The sequence below is a fragment of the Chiloscyllium plagiosum genome, unplaced genomic scaffold, assembly GCF_037043375.1.
Source record: "Chiloscyllium plagiosum isolate Xiang-an unplaced genomic scaffold, Cpla_swu_hap1 HiC_scaffold_52, whole genome shotgun sequence".
Lineage (NCBI taxonomy): Eukaryota > Metazoa > Chordata > Chondrichthyes > Orectolobiformes > Hemiscylliidae > Chiloscyllium > Chiloscyllium plagiosum.
The window spans coordinates 1,381,434-1,408,516 of NW_028270190.1; the positions used below are offsets into that span (position 1 = coordinate 1,381,434).

Here is a 27,083-nt window from a genome sequence, read left to right on the forward strand (position 1 = left end):
ATGTCGGACATCAGCCTGAGGCCTATTCAACAGGCCGCATCCCATGGGGTCCGTGTAAGTTGTGTCTATTTGTTAGCCTGAGGTTTGATTTCCTCTGGGATGCCCTCGATTTTTAAAGGTCTCTTGTTAACTGAGATTGATTGTGGCTCTGTCATTTTAATGCTAGTTTGAAGCCTGTGGTTAAATAACCAGGACCTTGGGATTTGACACAAGCATGTTAAGTATCTGACACACTGGACTCCAAAAAGAAGAAATTAAAACCCTGAATGTGAAACTCTCCTTAAAAACTTGGTATAATGTCAGAGTAATGTGTGGTGTGTGGGCAGGATGGACGAGACAGGATAAAGACAGAGAGAGAGAGGGGTAGAGAGAGAGAGTTATAGTTGGCAGTCACACTGACATCAGGAAAATCCCAAGAGGGAACCTCAGCAAATATCCCCACGGTCTGACCAGTTCTTCGAGGCTACTGAGGTGTCATTGTTTACTGTTTTCAAACTGCACAGCTAACCATTAGAAAGCATAAAAATGTTTAAATGTTTAAAAGGAAAGAAGGAATGATCAAGCTTTCCTGTGCTAGAGTTAACATGACAATGTTCACGGAGATCCAACGAAGTTTAATCCTGACATTAACATCTCAACAGGACAGGCAGCTCCCTGGGAGGGGATTGAGAGACATTGCAATGTGTCTGACACTCTGGGGTGGAGACAGTAAACCCCTCATCGAGAATAAATCTGCAGAAGAATATGTCAAATTAATTCTCATGTTATTTCTCTCTCTGTCGAGAGAGAGAGCAGCTCTCTCTGTCTGGTAGAGATTGTCTGTGGTGGGGGTGTGTGCCGGGGTGTGGGTGGGAGAGAGAGGGACAGACAGATTGATGTACATGTGTGTGTAGAGAGAGAGGGATAGACAGAGAGAGATTATTTGGTATCTGCAGCAACAATTGACACTGAAACAGCTTCACACAGGAGTAAGGAATTAGATTCCCGGGCCAGCTGCTGCTGTAGTGCTGGGCTGGGAACAATGTCAGCTGGGTTGTGTCTTTGAGTAAAGTGGACATTATCGCTGATCTTATGAGGGAAGGATATGCTTCCAGTGGAGAGATCAACATAAAAGTATTTCTTCAGATGAAGTACTCGCTTCTGACAGTAGCATTGGACACAAAACCCTGTTTACCTCATTTAAAAAAAGAGCAGAGTTTATTTAATTAAACATACGCACATTGAATTGTTGGATGCTGAATAAATGTCTCGCCAAGAGGAGCGTCTGGAACCAGCCACGAGAATGTAGTCATCAAATAGGTCCGAAGCAAAGGACATGCAAATGGAATCAAATTGTATTTGCACTTTGCATTTACCACTGTTGACCTTAGAGATGGGTGAATGTGCTGTGGTTCGTTTGGCCATGAGATTGTTTTGCAAGTTGTACTAAATTGGAGGATGGCAAATTTTGATGGTACTTGCCAAGAACATTTAATAGCTGATTGGCAGCAGATACCCGCAGGTAAATGAACAGCTAAAAAATGGGAAGCCGTCAAAAATGAGATAATCAGAGTACAGAAGTAAGGTGGAATACAGGGCGGGTAGGTGTAAGGTGGATTAAACATTCCATTAGACACCCTGGACTAAAACCCTCTGAAATTGGGACATGAGATGGGGAATTCACATTTAAACTAAGAGTCAGTGAGCTCTCTGGCTGAGACAGACAAGGCAATATGCAAGTTCAGGGGCAGTAGTCTGGAACAGGGGTAAGATAAAGGGAGGCCCCACAAATGCCTCAGCTAAAAGACAGTGAAGGAGCAAGTGAGGGCTGTGGATGCTGGCAATCAGAGTGGAAAAGTGTGGCGCTGGAAAAGCACAGCAGGTCAGGCAACATCCGAGAAGCAGGAAACTCAGCATTTCGGCCAACAGTCCATCATCAGGAATGTGGGGCGGGGGAAAGGGAGCTGAAAGATAAACTGGGGGGTTGGTGGTGGGGCTGGGGAAGGTAGCTGGGAAGGTGATGGGTAAATGCAGGTGGGGAGAGGGTGATAGGTCGGAGGGGAGTGTAGAGCGGATTGTTGGGAAGGAAGATGGACAGTTAGGACACGTCAAGTGGCCGTTGCTGAGTTGGAGGTTTGTTCTGGGATGAAGTGCAGATGGGAGAGATGAGGAAACTGGTGAAGTCGATGTTAATTTCGCGTGGTCGGAGGGTCCTAAGGTGGAAGATGAGGCGTTCCTCCTCCAGGCATTGTGTGGCTTGGATTTGGTAGTGGTGGCGTCCCAGCCCTTGCATGCCCTTGGGACTGTCAGAGTGGGAGTTGAAGTGTTCAGCCACAGGGTAGTCGGGTTTGTTTGGTGTCACAGAGATGTTTCCTGAAACAATCCACAAGACGGTGTCCTGTCTCCAAATGTAGAAGAGACCACTTCGGGTGCAACGGACACAATAGATGAGTTGTTCGGATGCACAGAAATATCTCTGCCAGATGTGGAATGATCCTTTGGGGCCTTTGTCAGAGGTAAGGGGGGAGGTGTGGATGCAGGTTTTACACAGCTTGCAGCGATAAGGGAAGATGTCGAAGTGGAAGGTGGGTTGATGAGGTTTGTGGAACTAACCAGGCAATTACTTTTGGAATAATCTCTGTGGACGGCTTCCACATTCACTCCGTGACTCCCTGGTGAGGTCCACGCCCCCCCACCAACCGACCCGTCACTCCCTGCACCTTCATCTGCCACCGCATGAAGTGTAAAACTTGCACCCACACCTTCCTGCTCACCCCTGTCCAAGGCACCAAAGGATCCTTCCACATCTGGCAACGATTGTTTTGTGCATCCAAACACCTCATCTACTGTGTCTTTTGCTCTTGGTGGTGTCTCCTGCACATTGGCGAGACAGGACGACAACCGATTCGGGACAGACAATTTGGCTTTGTGTATGCGATTTCGTGTCTGACTGACTTGATGTTTTGAAGAGGTTTGATGAGAAGGCGTTTGGTATGCTTTCCTTCATTGGACAGAGTATTAAGTATAGGAGTGGGTGATCATATTGCAGCTGTACAGGACATTGGTTAGGCCACTCTTGGAATACTTTGTGCAATTCTGGTCTCCCTTCTATTGGAAGGATGTTCAGAAACCTGAAAGGGATCAGAAACATTACAAGGATGTTGCCAGGATTGGAAGATTTGAGCGACAGGGAGAGGCTGAATAGGCTGGGGCTGTTTTCCCTGGAGTGTCAGAGGCTGAGGGGTGACCGCGTAGAATTTTATAAAATCATGAGGAGAATGGATAGGAGAAATAGACAAGGTATTTTCCTTTGTGTAGGGGAGCCCAGAACTAGAGGGGAAAGGTTTAGGGTGAGAGGTGAAAGATATAAAAGTGACCGAAGGGGCAACGTTTTCTCACAGAGGGTGGTGTGTGTATGGAATGAGCGGCCAGAGTAAGTGGTGGATGCTGTTAAAATTACAGCATTTAAAAGGCATCTGGATGGGTACATGAATAGGAGAGGGGGTTTGGAGGGATATGGGCCGGGTGCTGGCAGGGGGGACTAGATTGGGTTGGGATATCTGGTCGGCAGGGACGGGTTGGGCCGAAGAGTCTGTTTCCATGCTGTACATCTCTATGAATCTATGAAAGCAGAGCAGTGGACGTGATCTATATGGACTTCAGTGAGGCACTTGACAAGGTTCCTCATGGTAAACTGTTTAGCAAATTAAGATCATGTGGAATATCGGGAGGACTAGCCATTTCACTGTAGAATTGGCTCAAAGAGGGTGGATGGTTATTTTTCAGACTGGAGGCCCATGACCAGCGGTTTCGCACAAGGATCGGTGCTGGGCCCACTGTGTTCTGTCAGTTACATAAATGACTTGGATGTGTATATAAGAGGCATAGTTCTTAACTGGAAGATGGTAATAAAGTTGGAGGTGCAGTCGACAGCGAAGAAGCTAACCTCAGAGTACAACAGGATCTTGATCAGATGGGCCACTGGGCTGAGGAGTGGCAGACGGATTTTAATTTAGATAAATGTAAAGTGCTGCATTTTGGGAAGGCAAATTAGGGCAGGACTTGTACACTTTATGGAATGGTCCCGTGGATATTGCTGAACAAAGAGACTTTGGAGTACAGGTTCATAGTCCTTGATAATGGAATTGCAGGGAGGCAGGATAGTGAAGAAGGCATTTGGTATACTTTCCTGTATTGATCAGAAGGTCATGTTTTGGCTGCACAGGACATGGGTTTGGCCACGTTTAGAATGCTGTTTTCACTTCTGGTCTTCCTGCTGTAGGAATGATGCTGTGAGATTTGAAGGGGTTCTGACAAGATTTATAAATATGTTGCCAGTGTTGGAGAGTTTCAGCTTTCGATAGAAGCTGAATCGAGTGGGGCTATTTCCCTTGGAGCATCGGAGGCTGAGGGGTAACCTTACAGAAATTTATAAAATTATGAGGGGCATGGATAGGATGAAGAAGTAAAGACTTTTCCCCTGTGCAGGTGATTCCAGAACTGGAGGGTATAGGTTTAAGGAGAGGGGAAAGAATTGGAAGAGATTTAAGGGGCAAACTATTCACGAAGATGGTGGTGTGTGTCTGAAATGCGCTGCCAGAGAAAGTGGTGGATGTGTGTACTGTAACACTTAAAAGACACCTGGATGGGTATTTCAATAGGAAGAGTTTGGGAGCAAATTCGCGAAATGTGAGCAAATGGAACTGGATTAATTGATGATATTTGGTCTTAATAGACGAGTGGGACTGAAGGGTCTGTTTCTGTACTGAACGGCTCCATGACTCTGTGACTCTATTTGGTGCGTTTAACCCTCTCTCTCTCAACGCACGTATAGTTCTATTTAGCTCTGTCTGTATCTCTCTCTCTGTCTCCCCCCACACAGACAATCTCAACCAGAGGGAGCTGCTGTCTCTTACGACAGAGAGAGAAATTACATGCGTTGAGAATTACATTGTCATATTCTACTGAAGATTTATTCTCCTTGAGGGGTTCACTGTCTCCACCCCAGTGAGCAGGATACATTGCAATGTCTCTCAGTCCCCTCCCAGAAAGCTGTCTGTCCCATTGAGATGTCAGTGTCAGGACATGAACTTCGTTGGATCTCCCTCAACATTGTCATGTTAATTCTAGCACAGGAAAGCTTGATCATTCCCTGTTTGCTTTTAAGGCTTTTTAAAACTTTGTAATGTATATCAGTGCAGTTTGAAAATATTAAACATTGACCCCTCAGGAGCCTCGAAGATTCTCTGTCCCTAAATCTACACCAAACACAAAACTGGCCGGACCTCTTGGGATTTTCCTGGGTTCAGTGTGACTCCCAGATATAACTCTCTCTCTCTCTATCCCTCTCCCTCTCTGTCTTTATCCGTATCTCGTCCATCCCTGCCGACACATCACATGTTACTCTGACATTACACCAAGCCTTTGAGGAGAATTTCACATTCAGGCTTTTAATTTCCTCCTGTGTGTCAGACACTGAACATGGTTGTGTCAAATCCCAAGGCCCTGGTTATTTTAACCTCAGGCTTAAAACTTGCTTTAAAATGGCAGAGCCACAATCAATCTCAGTTAACCAGAGACCCTTAAAAATCCAGGGTATCCCAGAGGAAATTAAACCTCGGGCTAACAAATAGACACAACTCACACGGCACAATGGGGTTTAGCCTGTCGAATAGGCCTCAGGCTGATGTCCGCCCCTCCCCTCTCGAGGAAGCTTCTGTCTAAGGGAAGGATTTCTTGTCCTGTCGTAGTCTCAAAATAGCAATTCCTGCAAGGGGTGCGTGGAGAGAGTGAGAGAGAAAAAGATTATAGGAACTGGAAAAGGGGGGGGTGATTTTCAAATAAATTACACAGCAAGATGTCATTCCTTCACATAAAACACCCATCAGAAAACCCAAGTATGATCAAATTGGGAGAAAAGTTTGGGGATTTCAATCCAAGAACCATTGGGCAGCCTTAAAACGATTAGTTTATCAAAACGGTATCAGAGCACAACAGGATCTCACAGGCAGCAACATGTCAGCAGCAAGATTAGCTCGATATTTCTGATAGGGGCTGATTAAAAGTTCAATATTTGTTGCAACTACACGCACTGACATAATTGTTATTTCACAATTTCAAATGCCTCTCCCTCCTTCCCTCTCTCTCTTTCTCCTTCCTCTCTCTCTTTCAGAAGTCTCTTTCTCACTTCCACTGTCAATTTGAATATTCACACATCATTACTTTAGAAAAAGTCTTTAAAAGTCAGTTTGAAATTTAGCGTTTTAATTTCCTCTTTGGGAAGTTCTGTCTCTCAGACACCCGCTGCGGGTGGGGACATGGGGGTTAACAAGTTTGTGTCAAATCCGAAGACCTTGGTTACTTTAACCCCAGGCTTCAAACCTGTTTTAAAATGACAGGACCTCAATCTGACAGGACCCAGTTAACCAGAGGCCTGTTAAAAAAACAGGGTCCAGCAGATTAAACCAGTCTTTGGGGAATAAAGAGACACAACTGAGGTGGGGTCCCACAGAGTGCGGCCTGTGGAATAGGCCTCAGGACTGTGTGCCAATCTTGGAGGATGCTCTTGTCCAAAGTTCACCTTGTCCAAAACTCTCTCTCTCTCTCTTTGGATGTTCCAAGCGAATAATAATTCCCTGGGATAAAAGAGACAGGGTCAATTAAAAGACGGAGAAAAAAACGCTCAGATGGATGGCACAGCAAGATTTCCAGGTATTTCCTCTCCTAGTAACATCCAAACATTAAACATGTCAGGTGAAAGTTGAATTTTCAGGCCAGACAATTTTGAAACCTTTACACTATGAAGTTTTAGCTGATGAGAAGACTCACTGCCTCGAAAGGTAGCCTGGTGACAGTTGATGCACAGCAAGATCCCATATGGAAGCATGTAGCAGTTGCCACATCATCTGATTCTTTTCTCCTCTGCAATGCTGATCAAGTGTTAATTATTTGCTCTAATGCCAGAATCTAACATTACTGCTGTTTCACAAACTCAAATAGCTCTCCCTCTCTCTCCTACCGTGGAAGGGGTATTGACATTCACTCTGTGGACAAATTATAGATCAAACTCATGGAGCTGCAGATTGCTCAGGCCTTGGATTCGAGAAAACAGAACAACACAGCACAGGAACTTGCACTTCCACCCTCCAAGCCTGCGCCAACACTTCTTGTCATTATTTTCTAAAAGTATCTTCTAAAAATGTTTTTTTTTCCTCCAGACATCGGGTGGCTTGGATTTGGTTGTGGAGGTGGCCGAGTACTTGCATGTCTTTGGCGGAGTGTTAGGGGGAATTGATGTGCTCAGCTGCAGGGCGTTGGGGTTGTTTGGTGCGTGTGTCCAAGAGATGTTCACTGAAACATTCCTCAAGTTAGCGTCCTGCGTCCACAATGTAGGGGAGACACCAGCAAGAGCAACAGACAGTAGATGAGGTGGGTGGATGTGCAGGAAAATCTCTGCCAGATGGGAAAGGGTCCATTGGGGCCTTGTACAGGGAGGTGGGGCTGCAGGTTTTACACTTTGTTCGGTGACAGGGCAAGGTGCCAGGAGTGGAGGAGGGGGTTAGTGGGGACGTTGACCTCACCAGGAAGTCATGGAGAGAATGTGGAAGCAGTCTGCAGAGACTGTTCTCTCCGAGACTCACTGATTTTAAGTTCACGCTCCCCTCCAACACATACTCCATTCCTGGTACCTTCCCCTGCCGCCGCAAGAGGTTAAAACCTGCGCCCACATCTCCCCGCTCACGTCCGACCAAGGCCTCAAAGGATCGTTCCACATCCGGCAGAGATTTTTCTGCGCATCCAAACACCTCATCTATTGTGTCCGTTCCACCCGATGTGGTTTCTGCTACATTCGGAGAACGGACACCGTCTTGCAGATTGTTTCAGGGAACGTCTCTGGGACACACGCAGCAAACAAACCCAACTGACCTGTAGCTGAACACTTCAACTCCCCCTCCCACTCTCCCAAGGACATACAGGCCGATCCCGCCCATCCCCTCTGGAGGAAAGGTTTGTCCAAGGGAAGGATTTCTTATCCTGTCGTAGTTTCAAAACAGCAATTCCTGAAAGGGGTGGGTGCAGAGAGTGGGAGAGAAAGAGATGATTGGAACTGGAAACAGGGGGAGATTTTCAAACAAATTACACAGCAAGCGGTCATTCCTTCATACAAAACATCCCTCAGCAAACCCAAGTGCGATCAAATTGTGAAAAAAGTTCGGGAATTTCAATCCCAGATCCATCGGGCAGACTTAAAGCTATGGGTTTATCAGAACAGTCGTTGCTTCGATAGCATTGCCACAGGCTGTCAGAGCACAGCAGGATTTCACAGGCAGCAACGTGTCAGCAGCAAGGTCAGCTCCATTTTTCTGTTGGCAGCTGTTTAAAAGTTCAATCTTTGTTGCAACTACAGGCACTGACATAACTGCTATTTCACAATCTCAAATGCCTCTCCCTCCCTTTCTCCTGCCTCTCTCACGTTTACAAGTCTCTCTCTCTCACTCCCAATATCAATGTGAACATTCACACATTATTACTCTGACATTATAAAAAGTCTTTCAGAGACAGGTCGACATTTAGTGTTTCAATTTCCTCTTTGGGATGTCCTGTCTCTCAGACACTTGCTGGGGGTGGGGACTTGGGGTATTAACAAGTTTGTGTCAAATTCAAAGCCCTTTTCCCTTTAACCCCAGGCTTCAAACCTGTATTAAAATGACAGGGCCACAATCTTACAGGACCCAGTTAACCAGAGGCCTGTTTAAAAAAAGGGTCCAACAGAGGCATCCACTCTTTGGGGAAATAAAGAGACACGACTGAGGTGGGGCCCCACGGAGTGCGGCCTGTGGAATAGGCCTCAGGACTGTGTGCCCTCTTGGAGGAAGCTCTTGTTCAAGTTGACCTTGCCCCAAACTCTCTCTATCTTTGGATTTTCCAAGTGAATATTAATTCCCTGGGATAACAGAGATGGGATCAATTAAAAGACAGAGCAAGACATTTTTAGAGATGGCACAGCAAGATCCCAGAGATTGCCTCTCTCAGCAACATCCAAACATTAAACATGTCAGCTGGAAGTTGATTTTCAGGCCAGACACTTGTTAAACCTTCCATAATGAGGAGTTCTGGAATTCCCCCAACACCGGGGAAAAGTCTTTAGCTCTTCAACCTATCCATGCCCCTCATAATTTTATAAACTTCTGTAAAGTCATCCATCAGCCTCCGATACTCCAGGGAAAAAAGCCCCAGACTATTCTGCCTCTCCCAATAGCTCAAACACTCCAACCCTGGAAACGTCTTTGGAAATCTTTTCTGAATGTTTTCAAGTTGCATGATATCCTTCCTACAGCAGGAAGACCAGAAATGAACACAGTATTCCAAACATAGTCTAACCTATGTCCGATACAGCCGCAGCACAATGCCCACCTCCCTTACTCAATGTTCTGGCCAACAAAGGAAGGCATACCAAATGGCTTCTTCACTATCCTGAGTACCTGCAACGCCACTATCAAGGAACTATGAACCTGCAATCCAAAGTCTCTATGCTCAGTAACACCTCCCAGGACCTTACCCTACAGTGTCTAAGTCCTGTTTTGATTTGCCTTCCCAAAGTGCAGCACCTTACATTTTCCTAAATTAAACTCCATCTGCCACTCCTCAGTTTACTGGTCCATCTGATCAAGCTTCTGTTGTAACCTGAGGGAAGCTTCTTCGCTATCCACTGCACCTCCAATTTTGGTGAAATCTGCGACTTAGTAACTGTGCCTCCTATGTTCACATCCAAGTCATTTATATAACTGAGAAAACACATTGGACCCAGCACCGATCCTTGTGGGACACCGCTGTTTATAGACCTCCAGACCGATCCACTAACACCCTCTGTCTCTTCTCTTTCAGCCAATTCGACATCGAAGTGACTAGTTCACCCATTATTTCACGTTATCCAACCTTGTTAAACAGTCTACCATGAGGAACCTTGTCAAGTGCCTTATTGAAGTCCATATAGTTCACGACCACCACTCTGCTTTCATCAATCCTCTTCAAAAATTCTTCAAAAGACCAAGTCAGTGCGACACGAATTCCCATGAACAACGCCATATTGCCTATCCAGAACCAGTCCTTGCGTTACCCAATGCATGTAAGTGCTGTCCATCAGGATTCACTCCAACAAACTTCACACTACTGATATCGGACTCAGCGGTCTATAGCTCCCCATTGGTTTTCCTTTCAGTCTTTCCCATCCACGTTAGCCAACCTCCAGTTTTCCGCTACCTCACCTATGGCTATCGATAATACAAACATCTCAGCAAGTGGCCCAGAAATTACTTCACAGCTTCCCATAGAGTTCTAGGGTACACCTGATCACGTCCCGGGTGTTCATCATCGTTTCCGTGATTTAAAACATCCAGCACCGTCTCCATCTGTCATGTGGACATTATTCAAGATGTCGCCATTTATTTTTCCAAATCTCTAGTTTTTCATATCCTTTTCCAAAGTGAACACTGAGGCAAAATATTCATTTATTATCTCCCCATCTCCTGCAATTCTAAACATAGGCTGATCTTAGAGTGGCCCTATTCTCTCTCCCATTACCTCTATCTTCTCAATGTATTTGTAAAATTCCTTTGCATTCTCTTAAACCCTATTGCCAAAGTTATCCCATGTCCCCTTTTGGCCCTCCAGAATTCCCTCTTAAATATACTTGTACTGCCTTTATACTCTTCAAGGCATACACTCAATCCCTGCTGTCTATTCCTGACGTATGTTGCCTTCTTGAACATGACTAAAACTTGACCTTCTCCAGTCCCCCAGCACTCCCTGCACCTATGCAGGGAGAGAGGGTCAGTTTATTATTCAATAGCTCCTTGATTCTGACACTGGGCTTATGTGGTGAGATGTGGTGTGGTGAAAAACACAGGAGGGAGATGCTTCAGAGGCAGAGGAAACTCCGTTTGTATTAAAACATTGACAAGAAAATAAATATTCAGAACAGTCAGTGCGAGGCATCAAGTGAATTGAGACTTGTCTCACAGCTGTTAACTCCCAAGTTCACCCTTAAGGCTCTAACTTGGCACAGTGGATTTTGACTTACAGAGAGCTGTTAATTACTGGGTGACAGGGGAAAGGAGAGAGAGAGAGAATAAACACGAATCCTGGGGTCCTCTCGGGTTTCGCTTCCCTGGGCCCTGCCCTACACCGTCAGCCCTGAAACGCACCCTTCCTCTCCTCTCATACTGAGCTGGGACAGAGGGTCTCGATAACCTTCTTCCAATCCCCAGAGTGGCTTCTGTTGGTTTGGAGAGTGGTGGATGTCCCTGGCACTACCCCCAGTTGGTCTCTCGGCTCTCCAGTCACATCTCACCAGTACATTGAGGGTTGTGGATGTGAAGATTGCTCACTCTCCTTCTTTTCCTGAGTCTGTGACTGGCTGTAGCCGATTTCCTTGATGCGAGCCAGACCACTTATTCAACAAACCCCAGAGATCAGGGTTCCCCACTTATACTGGCTGGAGGTTTCCAGAATCTCTCGCCAAATCTGGATTGGATCATTGAGCTATTGTCCCTCCTCTCGGGGCTGAATGAGCTTCCTGATTATTCGATGAGTGTGAATGGTTCTCCAATTAAAGTCAGTGGGTGAACCATAGTTTTAAATGTCCATTATTTCTCTTCGATGTGTGTAGGTTAAGATGTTGCTGATAGTTTGATGGCCTTCCCATTTAAGACAAACAGATTTGTATGTCGTAAAAAGGCGTGGAATACTCAGTACCTCTGCATTCAAGCAAATAATTAAAAGTTGAATGGTTGTGTAATTTTGCAAGCTGCAGAATGTCTATGTTGTTTGGTCTGCAGGCTGGTGCTTATTGTCTTTTAAAGTGTGGTGCTGGGAGGGCACAGCAAGTCAGGCAGCATCCGAAGAGCAGGAGAGTCGATATTTGAGGCACAATCCCTTCATCAGGAATAGGGGGCTGGGGAAGGGTGCTGAAAGATAAATAGGAGCGTGAGAGTGGGGTTGTGTGAAGGTAGCTGGAAAGGTGATTGGTAGATAATGGCGGGGTGATGATGGTGATAGGTCGGAGTAGAGGGTGGAGTGAAAGGTGGGAAGAAAGATGAACATGTAGCACAGTTCATGAGGGTGGTGCTGAGTTGAAGGGTTGGATCAGGGATGAGGTGGGGTGGAGGGCAAATGAGGAAACTAATGAAGTTGATGTTGATGCCATGTGGTTTGAGGGTCGCAAGGTAGAAGATGAAGTGTTCTGCTTCCAGACGTCGGGGTCTTGGATTTGGCGGTGGAGGAGGACCAGGACTTGGCCACAGGGCAGTGGGGTTGTTTGGTGCGTGTGTCCCAGAGATTTTCCCTGAAACACCCCTTTCAGATTAGGTGGTTGGATGTGCAGAAACATCTCTGCCAGATGTGGTAGGTTGCTTTGGGGCCTTGGCCAGAGGTGAGCAGGGAGGTGTGTGTGCATGTTTTACATTTCGTGCGGTGGCAGGGGAAGCTGCAGGGTGATGGTGGGGTGGGGGGGGGGGGGTTGTGGTGGAGTGGATATCACCAGGGAGTCACAGAGTGAATTTGGAAGCAGATATTGTTCCCTCTGTGACTCACTGGTTAAGTCTACACTTCCCACCAATCCACACTGTACTCCCGGCACGTTCCCTTCTGACCACAAGAGGTGTAAAACCTGCACCCACACCTCCCCCTCACCTCCGACCAAGGTCGAAAGGATCCTTCCATATCTGGCCGAGATTTTCCTGCGCATCTGAACAACTCATCTACTGTGTCCGTTGCACCTGATATGGTCTCCGTGACATTGGGAGATAGGACACTAACACGCAGATCATTTCAGGGAACATCGCTGGTACACACGCACGAAACAAACCCAATGCTCTGTGACTGAACACTTCAATTCCCGCTCCCACTCCACTATGAACATGCAGGTCTTGAGCCTCCTCCACTACTAAATCCAAGTGTCTCAACGTCTGGAAGAAGAACGCCTCATCTTCCAACTTAGGACCCTCCGACCACATGGCATCAACATCGAATTCACCAGTCTCCTCATCTCCTCTCCACCCAACCTCACCCCAGAACCAACCCTACAACTCGGAACCGTACTCTTGAGGTGTCCTATCTGTCCATCTTCCTTCCAAACTATGCACTGCACCCTCCACTCCGACCTAACACCCTCTCCCACACCTGCATCTACCTATCACCTTCCCAGATACCACCCCCAGCCTCGCCACCAAACCCCCCGTTTATTTTTCAGCTCCTTTCCCCCCGTCCCACATTCCTGATGATGGGCATATGGCCGAAACGTCGACTCTCCTGTTTCTCGGACATTGCCTGAACTGCTGTGCTTTTCCAGCACCAAACGTTTCGACTCTGATCGCAAGCATCTGCAGCCCTCACTTTCTCCTTCACTGTCTTTTAGCTGAGACATTTGTGGAGGCCTTCCTTTATCTTACCCCTGTTCCAGACCGCTGCCCCTAGGCTTGCTCATTGCCTACTCTGTCTTAGCCAGAGAACTCAGTGACTCTTCGTTTAAATGTAAATTCCACAAACCCATGTCCAAGTCTAGAGGGTTTTAGTCCAGGGTGTCTAATGGGAATTTTTACCCCACCTAACACCTATCAGCCCTGTATTTCATCTTGGTTCTGTATTCTGATTATCTCATGTTTGGCAGCTTCCCATTGTTAGCTGTTCCTTCACCTGCGAATAACTGCTACCAATCAAATATTGAATATTCTTGCCAAATACCATCAAAATTTGCCTTCCTCCAACTTAGTACAACTTGCAAAACAAGCTCTTGGCCAAATGAACCACAGCACATTCACCCATCTCTTAAGTCAATAGGGATAGTATGCAAAGTGTAAAAGCAATTAGATTCTATTTGCATGTTCGTTTGCTTCGGACCCATTTGAGGACGACATTCTCGCGGCTGGTTCCAGACTCTTCTCGAGGCGGGACATTTATGCAGCATCCAACAATTCAATGTGAGTGTTTCATTAAATAAAGTCTACTCTTTTTTATAATGACAGAAATAGGATTTTGTGTGCAATGCTGCTGTCAGAAGCATGTACTTCATCTGAGGAAATACTTTCGTGCTGATCACTCCACTGGAAGCGTTACCTTCCCACACAATATCAGCGATAAGGTGCACTTTACTCAAAGACAAAAAACAGCTGACATCTTGCAAGTGGACAACCTGACAGTGAAGCATTTCTTCCCCACTGCTCCTGATAATGTGACAGTCTGTATACTCTGAAGTCTGGTTCGCTTGCATTTAAATCAAAGACTTTAACTGTTGCATCATTTGTAACAAATTTAAGTTCCAGTCATGAGCAATAGCTCAACACGATCTGATCATGGAATCCAGGGGAAGGTAAAAAATGTTGTTAATTAAAGGAAGACGTGTATAAAGCTGATGTTGGGTGGGAGGGGAGAATTATGGTCAGTGGCAGTGTCCCAACCCATGCTCCAGAGGTGTGTGTTAACATCTCCGAAGAGGTTGATTAGAAAAAAAGGTTAGTTTTTCTAAAAATCCATATAAAAAGCTGACGTTAAACCCTGCTTCTGGGGATTCGGAACACTTTCGAATTCAGTAAAGCACGTTTAATCGAAATAATGCATTAAGAGGAGAATAACAACATGAAAGTAAGCTAGTGAGAGACAAAAACAAGTGTTTTAACAGCTTTCTCAAGATAAACTAAAAGGTAATCATAAAAGACAGATATGCAGCAACAAGTGGCAGAGGCAAGGAAACCTGCAATTGTGACGGTATGAATAACAGAGAAATAAGGATGATATTTTGGGTCTGTCTTCAGAGAGGAACAATCACTCCACTTCTCAATAATAAAGAGAAGCAATGTCTTAGTGAAAATGAGCAGATCGATGAATTGGTCATTAGTGAACAGAAGTAGTACTGGGAAATTAATATAATCCTAGAATCTGAAGATCAACATTCGGAATCCTCAGAATATTGGTTGCAGTGATCATGATCTTTCGCTGCCAATCTGGTACATATTTGTCTTTTCTGATCAGCTTTTGCTTTTTCTGTAGAACGCTTTTTCAAACAATTACATCTCTATCACTGGTTTAATTTCATGTTGTTTTTTCTCTTAATGTATTTTTTTCGTCCTACTGTACTGAATTTAAAAATGTGTTCTGAATCCCCAGGCCTGGGGTTTAACAGCAGCATTTATAAACCAAACTGTTCATTCCCACTGCACCACAATACACCCATCCCACCCAACATCAGCTTTATACACTACTTTCATTAATTAACAACAATCTTTATCTTCCCCTGGATTCCATGATTAAATTTTGTTGAGCTTTTGCTCATGATTGGAACTTAAATTTGTTTCAAATGATAAAATAGTTACAATCTTTGAATTAGTTGCTAACAAAGCAGACTACAGATTCCCCCACCTTACCCCAGTTCCAGCTCAGCAATGTCCTCATGACCTGTCCTACCTGTCAATCTCCCTTCCCACCTATCTGCTCCACACTCCCCTCTGACCTATCGCCTCCATTCCCACCCCATTCACCTATTGCACTCTTTGCTACCTTACCCCACCTTCCTCTCTGACCTATCGCCTTCATCCCCACTCCCATTCACCTATTGTACTCTTTTTTACCTTCTCCCCAGCCTCCTCCCCCCCCCCCCCTTTATCGCTCCACCTTGGAGGCTTCCTGCCTCTATTCCTGATGAAGGGCTTTTGCCCGAAACGTCGATTTTCATGCTCCTTGGATGCTGCCTGACCTGCTGTGCTTTTCCAGCACCAGTCTGATCTAAAGAATACAGAGTATGCAGACTGTCACTTTTTCAGCAGCAGTGGGGAAGCAATGCTTCACTGCCAGATTGTCCAATTGCCAGATGTCAGCTGAGTTGTGTCTTTGAGTAAAGTGCTAATTATCGCGGAGCTTATGATGGAAGGGTATGCTGTCAGTGGAGAGATCAACATAAAAGTATTTCCTCAGATGAAGTGCTGCTTGTGACAGTAAGTATTGCATGCAAAACTATTTACCTCGTTAAAAAAACAAGTGGAAGTTATTTCATTAAACACACACATTGAGTTGATGGTTGCTGTATAAATGTCTCACCGTGAGCAGAGTTTGGAACAAGACACTGGTGCATTGGCATTAAATTAATTTCAAGCAAAGGAACATGCAAATGGAATCAAATTGTTTTAACACTTTGCATTCTATCCCTGTTGACCTAAGAGATGGATGGACATGTTGCGGTTCGTTTTGCCACAATGATTGTTTTGTAAGATGTAATTACCTGACTGTATCAAAAGGAGAGGCCCAACAGGGACAGTGACGTAAGTTGAGGACTCAAGGGCAGAGTCATTAACTGGTTCAGAGTAGAGATGGTTCAGGTTGGTGACTCTTTTTTATGCTTCTCTCTGTCTGTTTCTCTTCATTTGGTAAGATTGCTCCTTCTCTCTCTCTCTCTTTCTCTCTCTCTGACTGTCTCCCACTCTTCCTCCCTCTCGCTATCATTGTCCCTCTCTCTCGCTCACTCTTTCTGTCTCAGTGTCTCTCTCCGTCTGTCTCTTTCTCTGTCACTGATTCTCTCTCTCTCTCGCACTCTGTCTGTCTCTCTGTCTCTGACACTGTCTCTCTCTCTTCCTCTCCCAATGTCTCTCTCTCTCCCACTCTCTCTCTCTGTCTGTCTCTCTCTCTCTCTCTCAATGTCTCTCTCTTTCTCACTGTTTCTTGTCAATCTTCTTTTCACTCTCACTGTTTTGTTGTCTCCCTCAATGAATCTCTCTGACTCTCTCTGTTCCTTTTTCTGGCTCGTTCCCCTGCTCTATCTGGATTAGTGGTGTTGGAAGAGCACAGCAGTTCAGGCAGCATCCAAGGAGCTTCGAAATCGACATTTCGGGCAAAAGCCCAGGATGAAGGCCAGATGAAGGGCTTTTGCCCGAAACGTCGATTTCGAAGCTCCTTGGCTGCTGCCTGAACTGCTGTGCTCTTCCAGCACCACTAATCCAGAATCTGGTGTCCATCATCTGCAGTCATTGTTTTTACCCCCGCTCTATCTCTCATGCCTGGAATGGAGAGGAAGTCGTACGAGGATAGGTTGAGAGTTCTCGGCCTTTTCTCGTTGGAACGGCGAAGGATGAGGGGTGACTTGATAGAGGTTTATAAGATGATCAGAGAAATAGATAGAGTAGACAGTCAGAAACTTTTTCCCCGGGAACAACAGAGTGTTACAAGGGGACATAAATTTAAGGTGAAGGGTGGAAGGTATAGGGGAGATGTCAGGGGTGGGTTCTTTACCCAGAGAGTGGTGGGGGCATGGAATGCGCTGCCCGTGGGAGTAGTAGAGTCGGAATCATTGGCGACCTTTAAGCGGCATTTGGATAGGTACATGGATGGGTACTTAATCTAGGTTAGAAGTTCGGCACAACATCGTGGGCCGAAGGGCCTGTTCTGTGCTGTATTGTTCTATGTTCTATGTTCTATGTTCTATGTCTCTCTTTCGTTGTGTCTCTCTCTGTGCCTCTCTCCGTTTCTGAATTCCTCTCTCTCTGTCCTTCACAGTATCTCTGTCTCTTGTCTCTCTCTCTTTCTCTTTTAAACAGTTTCTCTCTTAACCTGTCTCTCTTTCTCACTATCCATCTCACTCTGTCCCTCTTTCTCCTTCTTTTCCTGTGTCACTCTCATTCTCTCTCTCTTTCATGCTTTCTGTCTCTTTATCTCCGTCACTGTCTCTCCCTCTCGCTCTTTCTGTCGTAGTAACTCGCCATCTCTCTGTCTAACTGGCTCTCACTCCTTCATTTTCTCTGTGTCTCTCTCTCCCTCACTGAATCTCTCCCACTCCGCCTCTCTCACACACACTGTGAGTCTTTCTCTGTTACTGTCTCCCACTCTCTCTTTCTGTGTCTCTCACTGTCCCTGTCACTTCCCCTCTCTCACATTATCTTCGCTTTCTCCCTCACAGTATCTCCTTTTGACATACATGCTCTCTCAGTGTCTATTTCTGTTCCTCTTTCTTGCTTTCTCCCTCTCATGTCTCTCTTTCTGTTTCTCTTTCTTGCTTCACCCCCCTCTCTCATGTCTCTCTATCTTTCCTTCCTTCTGTATCTCTCTGTTTCTACTCTGTCTCTGACTCGCTCTATCTCTCAGGCTCTCTGTCCTTCACGTTACCTCTCTCTCACACTGCTTCTCTCTCTCCCGCACCCAGACACTTTTGATCTCTTGCTGTCGCGCTCTCTGTCCTTCTTTCTTGTTCTTTCCCCATCTATGTCTCTTGCTTCTTCTTTTTTCTGCCTCTCTTCTTCTAGCACTCTCTCACTGTCTCTCTCTCACTGCCCCTTAGTCGCTCACTAACTCCCTCTCTCTCCCACACACATTCTCTGTCTCTGTCTGTCTCTCACTCCCTGTCTGCCTCAGTCTCGCCATCTCTTTCTCACTCTTTCCCTCTCTGCTTCTCACACTCTCTGTGTCACTTTCTCTCTTTAACTGTCTCTGTCTCACTGCTTCTCTTTCTCTGTCCTTCTTTCGCACTCTTTCCCACTCTGCATGTCTGATTGTCTCTCCCTCTCTCTAACTGTCTCTCACCATCTCTCTTTCTGTCGCTCTCACAAACTGTCTCTCTCATTATCACTGTGTCTCTTTCGCTCACTGTTTTTGTATGTGTCTGTCTGTTTTTCTCTAACACTCACTGTCCTTCAGCCTGTCTCTCTCTTTCTCTCTGGAGGGGAGTGCAGTTTTCGAGCCTCCGAGGAAGCAGTGGGAAAACCACAACTTTTGCACTTTGATGTATTTACTGGGTAATTAACCACCATTATCCATCCCTAACTGTCTGTGAAATGAATACGGTGAACCGCGAATCACTGGCAGTATCTGTGGGAAGAAACCAGAGTTAATACTTCGAGTCTGTTGACCCTTCATCAGGGAATAAGTGGTATTTATATTGAAGACTGGGTTGGATGTGTTTGGGGGAAAGGGGGGATCTGAGTGAATAGGTGGAGATGGAACCCAGATAGATCAATGTGTGATAACATGCATCTTTAAGAGGTTCTGTATCTCTTCAAGAAATGTCACAGAGTCGTTAAGATGTACAGCTCGGAAACTCGTCCATACCGACCAGATATCCCAACCCAATCTCGTCCTACCTGCCAGGCATCCTGCCCAGAAACGTCCAAACGCTTCCTATTCATATACCCATCCAAATGCCTTTTCAATGTTGCAATTGTACTAGCCTCCACCACTTCCTCTGACAGCTCATTGTATACATGTACCACCCTCTGCGTGATAAAGTTGCCGCTTTAGTCTATTTTACCCGCTCACCTGAAACATATGCCCTCTAGTTCTGGACTTGCCCACTTTTAGACTTTGTCTATTTACCTTATCCATGCCCCTTATGATTTTGTAAATCTCTGTAAGGTCACCCTTCAGCCTCCAACTCTCCAGGGAAAACAGCCCTAGCCTATTCAACCTCTCCATATAGCTTAAATCCTTCAACCCTGGCAACATATTGTAAACCTTTTCTGAACCCTTTCAAGTTTCACAACATCTTCCCGATAGGAAGGAGACCAGAACTGCACGCAATATTCCAACAGAGGCCTAACCGATGTCATGTAAGCTGCAACATGACCTCCCAACTCATGTACTCAACACTCTGACCAATAAAGGAAAGCATAACAAATGCCTTCTTCACTGTCCTATCTACCCACGACTCCATTTTCAAAGAGCTGCGAACCTGCATTCCAAGGTCTCTTTGTTCAGCGACACTCCCTTGGACCTTACCATTAAGTATATGAGTCCTGCTAAGACTTGCTGTCCCAAAATGCAGCACCTCACAGTTATCTACATTAAACTCCATCTACCACTTCTCAGCCCATTGGCCCATCTGATCAAGATCCTGTTGCAATCTGAGGTAACATTCTTCGCTGTGCACTCGACCTCCAATTTTTGTGTCATCTGCAAACTTACTCTCCATACCTCTTATGCTCACTCGAGAATGTACGTAATCCTCCAGTTGTGGGCTCACCAACCTCGGACAATGAAGGCCAACATGTCGTTTGTCTTTTTAACATGCTACTATCCTGCAGCGCCTTCATTTTGGATTTCAGTGACCTCTGGACAAGGACATCCACAGAGTCATAGCTTCATACAGCACGGAAACAGACCCATCTGTGAAACTCGTCCATACCCAGCAGGTTTCCCAAACTAAACTGGTTCTAATTCACTGCATTTGGCCAGTATCCCTCTGAAAATTTCCGAGTCATGTTTCAATCCAAATGTCTTTTAAATGTCTAAATGTACCTGCATCTGCCTCTTCCTCTGGAAGTTCAATCCACACATGAACCAGCCTCCGTGCGATAATGTTGCCCTCAGACCCCTTTTAAATCTCTCTCCTCTCACCTAAAGACTGTGCCTTCTAGTCATCAAACCTGGATATTTTATGCTTGATACATCCATCCAAATTGTTGAACTGTGTTGTGAATAACTGGACCTACACCAGGGTCAGTTTGTGATCAGTGCGTAATACTGGGAACCTGTGCAATATCCTGTGGGACATATAAATCCTTTATTGGTACTATTAAAGCACACATCATTGTGGACATTTTCAAGGTCCTGTTGTACTTGGAGTCTGAAGTTGGACTCCTCCTCTGCTGCGCTATTCCAGCAACACATTTTTCAGCTCTGATATCCAGCATCTGCAATCCTTACTTTCTCCTAAACATCTCCTCCACCTACCCCCCAAGAGAGCCGTGGACCAACTGCAACTATTTTGAAAGTTTGGCTCGGTCCTATAACTACTGGCTGAAACTCCAATCTTCACCTGTAAATCGTGCCCCTCGGAGATAACCAGAACTTCTGCTTAATTAATGGGCAAGTACCACCCAGGACGGTAGAGAGACATTTTCTGTTTGCCGACGTGTGTGTCCCTAGATGTCTGTCACTCTTTTGCCAATGTCGTATGAATTAATCAAGTTGCTTTTTTTTCATACTTCTCAGTTTTTTCTGTGTTTTCGCTATAGTACAGTTAAAGGGTGCTGACAAATCTCAAAATGCAGCCGCTCTGCCTGTTCCTGTTGGTGCTGCTCACAATCCCCATGTCAGATGCGGCTGTACTGGATAACCATGCCTTGATTGGCATTATTCACCGGTGAGTGTCAGTGAAACAGACCTTTGCTGACCAGCTTCGTAAGCTGGGGGCTGTGCTCAATCTGCGGTCAAATCGGAGCCTGTTTGCTTGGAACAGCCTGGTAATAAATGGAGAGAACACAGCAGGTGTAGGGTGTGCTCTGCAGCTGTGGGAAATAAGTCTCAATCAAATACCCATGATCTTTATTACAATGTGTGGAAACTATCACCAGATTTCCCGGGATCACATCACTGAGAGTGAAATCGATTGCATCAACTGACCCCGAAATAAAGGACAGAGTGAAATAAATCGGAGTGAGGTTTGGAGAAAATGCCCAAATCCCAAACACAGGCAATATTTTACTGTTTACTGAATCATCTCACTCACCTCTCAGTTTCCCTTTGGCTCCTTCTGCCGCCTTCGCTATTATTCCTATTTCTTGTTGGTCTGCAAGTCATTTTCTTCTCGTTGTCTCTTTCTTCCGTTCCCTTGCTTTTTAGTTGCTCTACACCTTGTCCATACGCCCCAAACTTTTTCTGGATTTGAATTCTTCCAGAATATTCCTGTTAGGGTGAAAGGAAAGGCTGGTAGGTGTAGGGAATGCTGGATGACTGAGGACATTTGAGGGTTTGGTTAAGAAAAAGAAGGAAGCATATGTCAGGTATAGACAGAACCGATAGAGTCAATCCTTAGAAGAGTATAAAGACAGTAGGAGTATACTTCAGAGGGAACTCGGGAGGGCAAAAAGGGGACATGAGACAGCTTTTGCAAATAGAATTAAGGAGAATCCAAAGGATTTTTACAAATACATTAAAGACAAAAGGATAACTCAGGAGAGAATAGGGCCCCTCAAAGATCATCAAGGTGGCCTTTGTGTGGAACTGCAGAAAATGGGGGAGTTACTAAACGAGTACTTTGCACCAGTATTTACTGTAGAAAAGGATATGGAAAAGATAGACTGTAGGGAAATAGATGATGACATCTTGAAAAATGTCCATATTACAGAGGAGGAAGTGCTGGATGTCTTGAAACATATAAAAGTGAATAAATCCCCCCAGGACCTGATCAAGTGTACCCTAGACTTTTGTACCTTTCCCCTCTCACCCGAAACCTATGCCCTCTAGTTCTGGACTCACCGAACCCAGGAAAAAGACTTTGCCTCTTTACCCTATCCATGCCCGTCATAATTTTGTACACCTCTGTAAGATCACCCCTCAGCCTCCAACGCTCCAGGGAAAACAGCCCCAGCCTGTTCAGACTCTTTCTGTAGCTCAATTCCTCCAACTCTGGCAACATCGTTGTAAATCTTTCCTGAATTCTTTCAAGTTTCACAACTTCTTTCTGATAGGAAGAAGACCATAATTGCACGCAATATTCCAACAATGACCTGTACAGCCGCAACATGACATCGCAACTCCTGTACTCAATACGTTGACCAATAAAAAAACATACCAAATGCCTTTTTCACTATCCTATCTACCTGCGCCTCCACTTTCAAGCAGATATGAATCTGCATTCCAAGGTCTCTATTTTCAGCAACACTCCCGAGAATATTACTATTAAGTGTGAAGTCCTGCTAAGATTTGCTTTCGCAAAATTCAGCACCTCGCATTTATCTGAATTAAACTCCATCTGCCACTTCTCAGCCCATGGGCCCATCTGGTCAAGATCCTGTTGTAATCTGAGGTTACGCTCTTCGCATTCTACTACACCTCCAATTTTCGTGTCTTCTCCAAACTTACTAATTGTATATGGACTTCAGTAAGGCGTTCGACAAGGTTCCCCATGGGAGACTAGTTAGCTAGATTAGATCTGATGAAATACACTGAGAACTAGCCAATAGGACATATAACTGGCTCAAAGTTTGAAGACAGAGGGTGGTGGTGGAGGGTTGATTTTCAGATTGTGTCCTGTGACCAGTGGAGTGCCGCAAGGATCGGCGCTGTGTCCACTACTTTTTGTAATTTATATAAATGATTTGGATGTGAGTGTAAGAGGTATCGATAGTAAGTTTGCAGATGACACCAAAATTGAAAGTGTAGTGGACAGCAAAGAAGGTTACCTCAGATTACAACAGGATCTTCATCAGATTGGCCAATTGGCTGAGAAGTGGCAGATGGAATTTAAATCAGATAAATGCGTGGTGCTGCATTTTGGGAAAGCAAATCTTAGCAGGACTTGTACACCTTACGGCACGGTTCGAGCGCTATTGCTAAACAAAGAGATCTTGGAGTGCAGGTTCATTGCTCCTTGGAAATGGAATTGCAGGTAGATAGGATAGTGAAGAAGGTGTTTGGTATGCTTCTCTTTATTGGTCAGAGGATTGAGTACACAGATAGAAGGTCATGTTGCGGCTGTAGAGGGCATTGGTTCGGCCACTTTTGGAATATTGCATGCAATTCTGGTCTCCTTCCTATCGGAAAAATGTTGTGAAATGTGAAAGGATTCAAAAAAGATTTACAAAGCTGTTCCCAGGGTTGGAGGATTTGAGCTATAGGGAGATGCTGAACAGGTTGGGGCTGTTTTCTCTGGAGTTTCTGAGGCTGAGGGGTGACCTTTTCGATGTTCATAAAATTATGAGGGACATGGATAGGATAAGTAGACAAATTCATATTCCTGGGGTGGGGGAGTCCAGATCTAGAGGTCATACGGTTAGGGTGAGAGGGAAAGATATTAAAGAGAGCTAAGTGGCAATTCTTTTCACACTGGGGTTGGTACCAGTATGGAATGAGCTACCAAAGGAAGTGGTGGAGGCAAATACAACTGCAACATTTAAAATGTATCTCGATGGGTATACGAATAGGAAGGGTTTGGAGGGATATGCGCTGGCTGCTGGCAGGTGGAACTAGTTTGGGTGGGATATCTGGTCGGCATGTACCGGTTAGACAGAATGTTCAGTTTCCGTGCTGTATATCTCTATGACTCTCTGACGTCCCCTTCCAGCTGACTGTTCCTGAAGCTCTCATTCTGTCTCTCTATCTCTCTCCCCGTGTCTATCTATTTACACCCTCCACGTGTGGCATGGGGCATCGATTAGGGCATCAGTCAAAGGACATTAACATGAAGATACAGTGAAGAAGGCTAGTGGCATTCTGTGATTCATTGCAGGAGGATTTGTCCAACAATAAGTAACAATGTTCTGCTCTCTGTCACATTACCTGATTCTCTCTTTAAACCTCTCGCTAATCGCAGGGTTTACTACAACACTGGGACAGGGAAATACAATAAATCAACATTGACCTTCCGATGCAAATTGTTGAAATGTGAATTGTTGACTTTTACGATGTGTCCAATATAATGGGCATTGTTCTGAGTAACTCGTCTCAAACTTGGCCCACTGACATTGCACAGAGAATGTTTCACCCAAAGTCCGCCCCTTAACTCACACCCTGACTTTACCCCTTCCAGTTTCCTCCGAGCAGGTAAGCACCGGGCGTTTGATTCTGGGAGAGGACATTTTGCCTTCCAATCTTCACCTGCAAATCATACCCATGGGAGATAATCAGAACTTCTGCTTAATTACTGGGCAAGCACCACCTAGGACGATAGACAGACATTTTCTGTTTGCCGACATGTCTGTCCCTGCATATCTTTCATGCTCTTGCCAATGTAGTACGAATTGAACAAGTTTTTTTTTCATACTTTTCAGATTTTTTCTGTGTTTTCCCTACAGTACGGTTAAAGGGTGCTGACAAATCTCAAAATGTGGACACTCTGCCTGTTCCTGTTGGTGCTGCTCACAATCCCCATGTCAGATGCGGCTGTACTGGATAACCGTGCCTTGACTGGCATTGTCAATCGGTGAGTGTTAGTGAAACAGATCTTACCTGACCATCTCTGTAAGCTGGGGGCTGTGCTCAATCTGAGGTCAAGTCAAAGCCTGGTTGCCTGGAGCAGGCTGGTAAGAAATGGTGAGGACACGGCAGGTATAGGCAGTGCTCTGTAGCTGTGGTCAATAAGTCTGAACCCATTAACTAGGACGCTTATTACTCCCAGAGGAAGGGACTTCCAGGGAAACTATTACCAGATTTCCCGGGGTCATATCTCTAACAGTGAAATCGATAGCACTCGCTGACCCCGAAGTAAAAGACAGAGTGAAATACATCGGAGTGAGCTTTGAAGAGAAAGTCCAAACCCCCCACACTGGCAACATTTTACTGTTTACTGAATCATCTCACTCACCTCTCAGTTTCCCTTTGTCTCCCTCTGCCTCCTTTGCTATTATTTCCATTTCCTGTCAGTCTGCAAGTCTTTTGTTCTGTTTTTCACTGTATGCCCCAAACATTTTTCCGCTTAACAATTCTTTCAGGATTCTCCCTACCTCCAGCTCCCACTGATTGCACCTGTAGCTCTCATTCTCTCTCTCTCTCTCTCTCTTTCTCTCCCCGTCTCTATTTATTTCTAACCATCCCGTGTATCATGCGGCATCAAGTAGTGCATCAGTCAAAGTAACTTAAAGTGAAGTTAGAGCGAGTTATCAAGAAGGCTTGTGGCATTCTCTAATTCATTGCAGGAGGATTTGTACAAAAATAAGTAACATTGTTCTGCTCTCTGTCAATTACCCTGATTCTCTCTTTAAACCTCTCACTGATCCCAGAATTTACTATAACACTGGGACAGGGATACAAAGTAAATCAACATTGACCTTCCCATGCAAGAACTTGAAATGTGAATTGCAGGGTTTCACGTTTTCTTTAATATGATGAACATTGTTCCAAGTAACTCATCTCAAACTAGGCGCACTGACACTGCAAATAGAATGTTTTACCCAAAGACTATTCCTTGATTGATAACCTGACTTTACCTCTTTCAGTTTCTGCACAGAAGCTGGGCACCAGGTGACCTATTATAGGAGAAAATACTTCGCCTTCCTGTTGGCTTTACCTGTTTCCCAGTGCAGAAAGACCAACGGATATGTAGACTTGAACCCCGGCAGACCAATACATCCTTTCATTACCCATGATGTGAACGTAGTCCTGAACTACCCAGGTGGAAATGACCTCGCTGTCTTCCTGAGCAGCGGCAGTCGTTGCCCAGAAAGTAAATTGCTGAACCCCGCCCAGATCAACGGGAACCGCACCGCGGCTCAGCTTTTCAAAACTCTGCTGAATAACAGAACCCAGCACAATAAACAGCCAGTGGGCTGTATCATTCTCTACACCACCTACAGCACACTGTAGATCACTGTTTCAGTAACAGGGGGAATTGTGAAATCATTCCTGCCTTGCAAATTTCCCCATTTCGGGACATATGGACTGAACCAGACATTCACAAGTATTTTGTCTTCAGTAAAATATTTGCACATGATGCAGATCAGAGCCAACACCTGGAAATCCGGGAAAATCTGGCTGCAGTGGAGAATATACCGGGTTTCATGTCAGAAAGTGTGATGGAGAAAGCCTATTCATATGTAGAGAATGCTCCGCACCAGAATACTGCATTGAACAGGCTCCAAGAATTGATTAAACATAATAAGGGATCTGGGAATTTCTGTAAAGGGGTGCCGTGCCTGTTCAAATACATCTATCACATTTCAAATCAGTATAATAATCTGAATTTACTAACTTACACGGATATCCTATCTGCTTGTCATTCAATGAATCATACCAGATGTAATCAGAGATAAAAAGTCAATTATCCACTCAATAAATTCATGAAACCCTCACAGTCAAAATCAATTGCACTCACAACGTATTTTTCCTGTCCATCAACACATCTGCAAATGCAACCCAATTCTGGTCCCAGGTTTTCAGTGTCAAGCTTATTCTAAGCAGTCTTACACCTGAGGAAGGGCTCCTGCCGGAAACGTCCATTTTCCTGCTCCTTGGATGCTGCCTGACCTGCTGTGCTTTTCCAGCACCACTCTAATCTTGATTCGAATCTCCAGCATCTGCAGTCCTCATTTCCGCCTTATTGAAACCCAGCTGAGCACTGCAGACAGATATGCTTGACAACAATACTTGAAAGGGTTCAGAAACCATTTCCAAGGATGTTGCCAGGGTTACAGGGTTTG

The 27,083-nt window shown here is 45.2% G+C and overlaps 1 pseudogene; it reads left to right on the top strand.

The window, feature by feature from the left end:
• On the top strand, nt 1-26,536 carry LOC148134732 (uncharacterized; annotated as a pseudogene).
• Nucleotides 26,537-27,083: the final 547 nt, after the last annotated feature.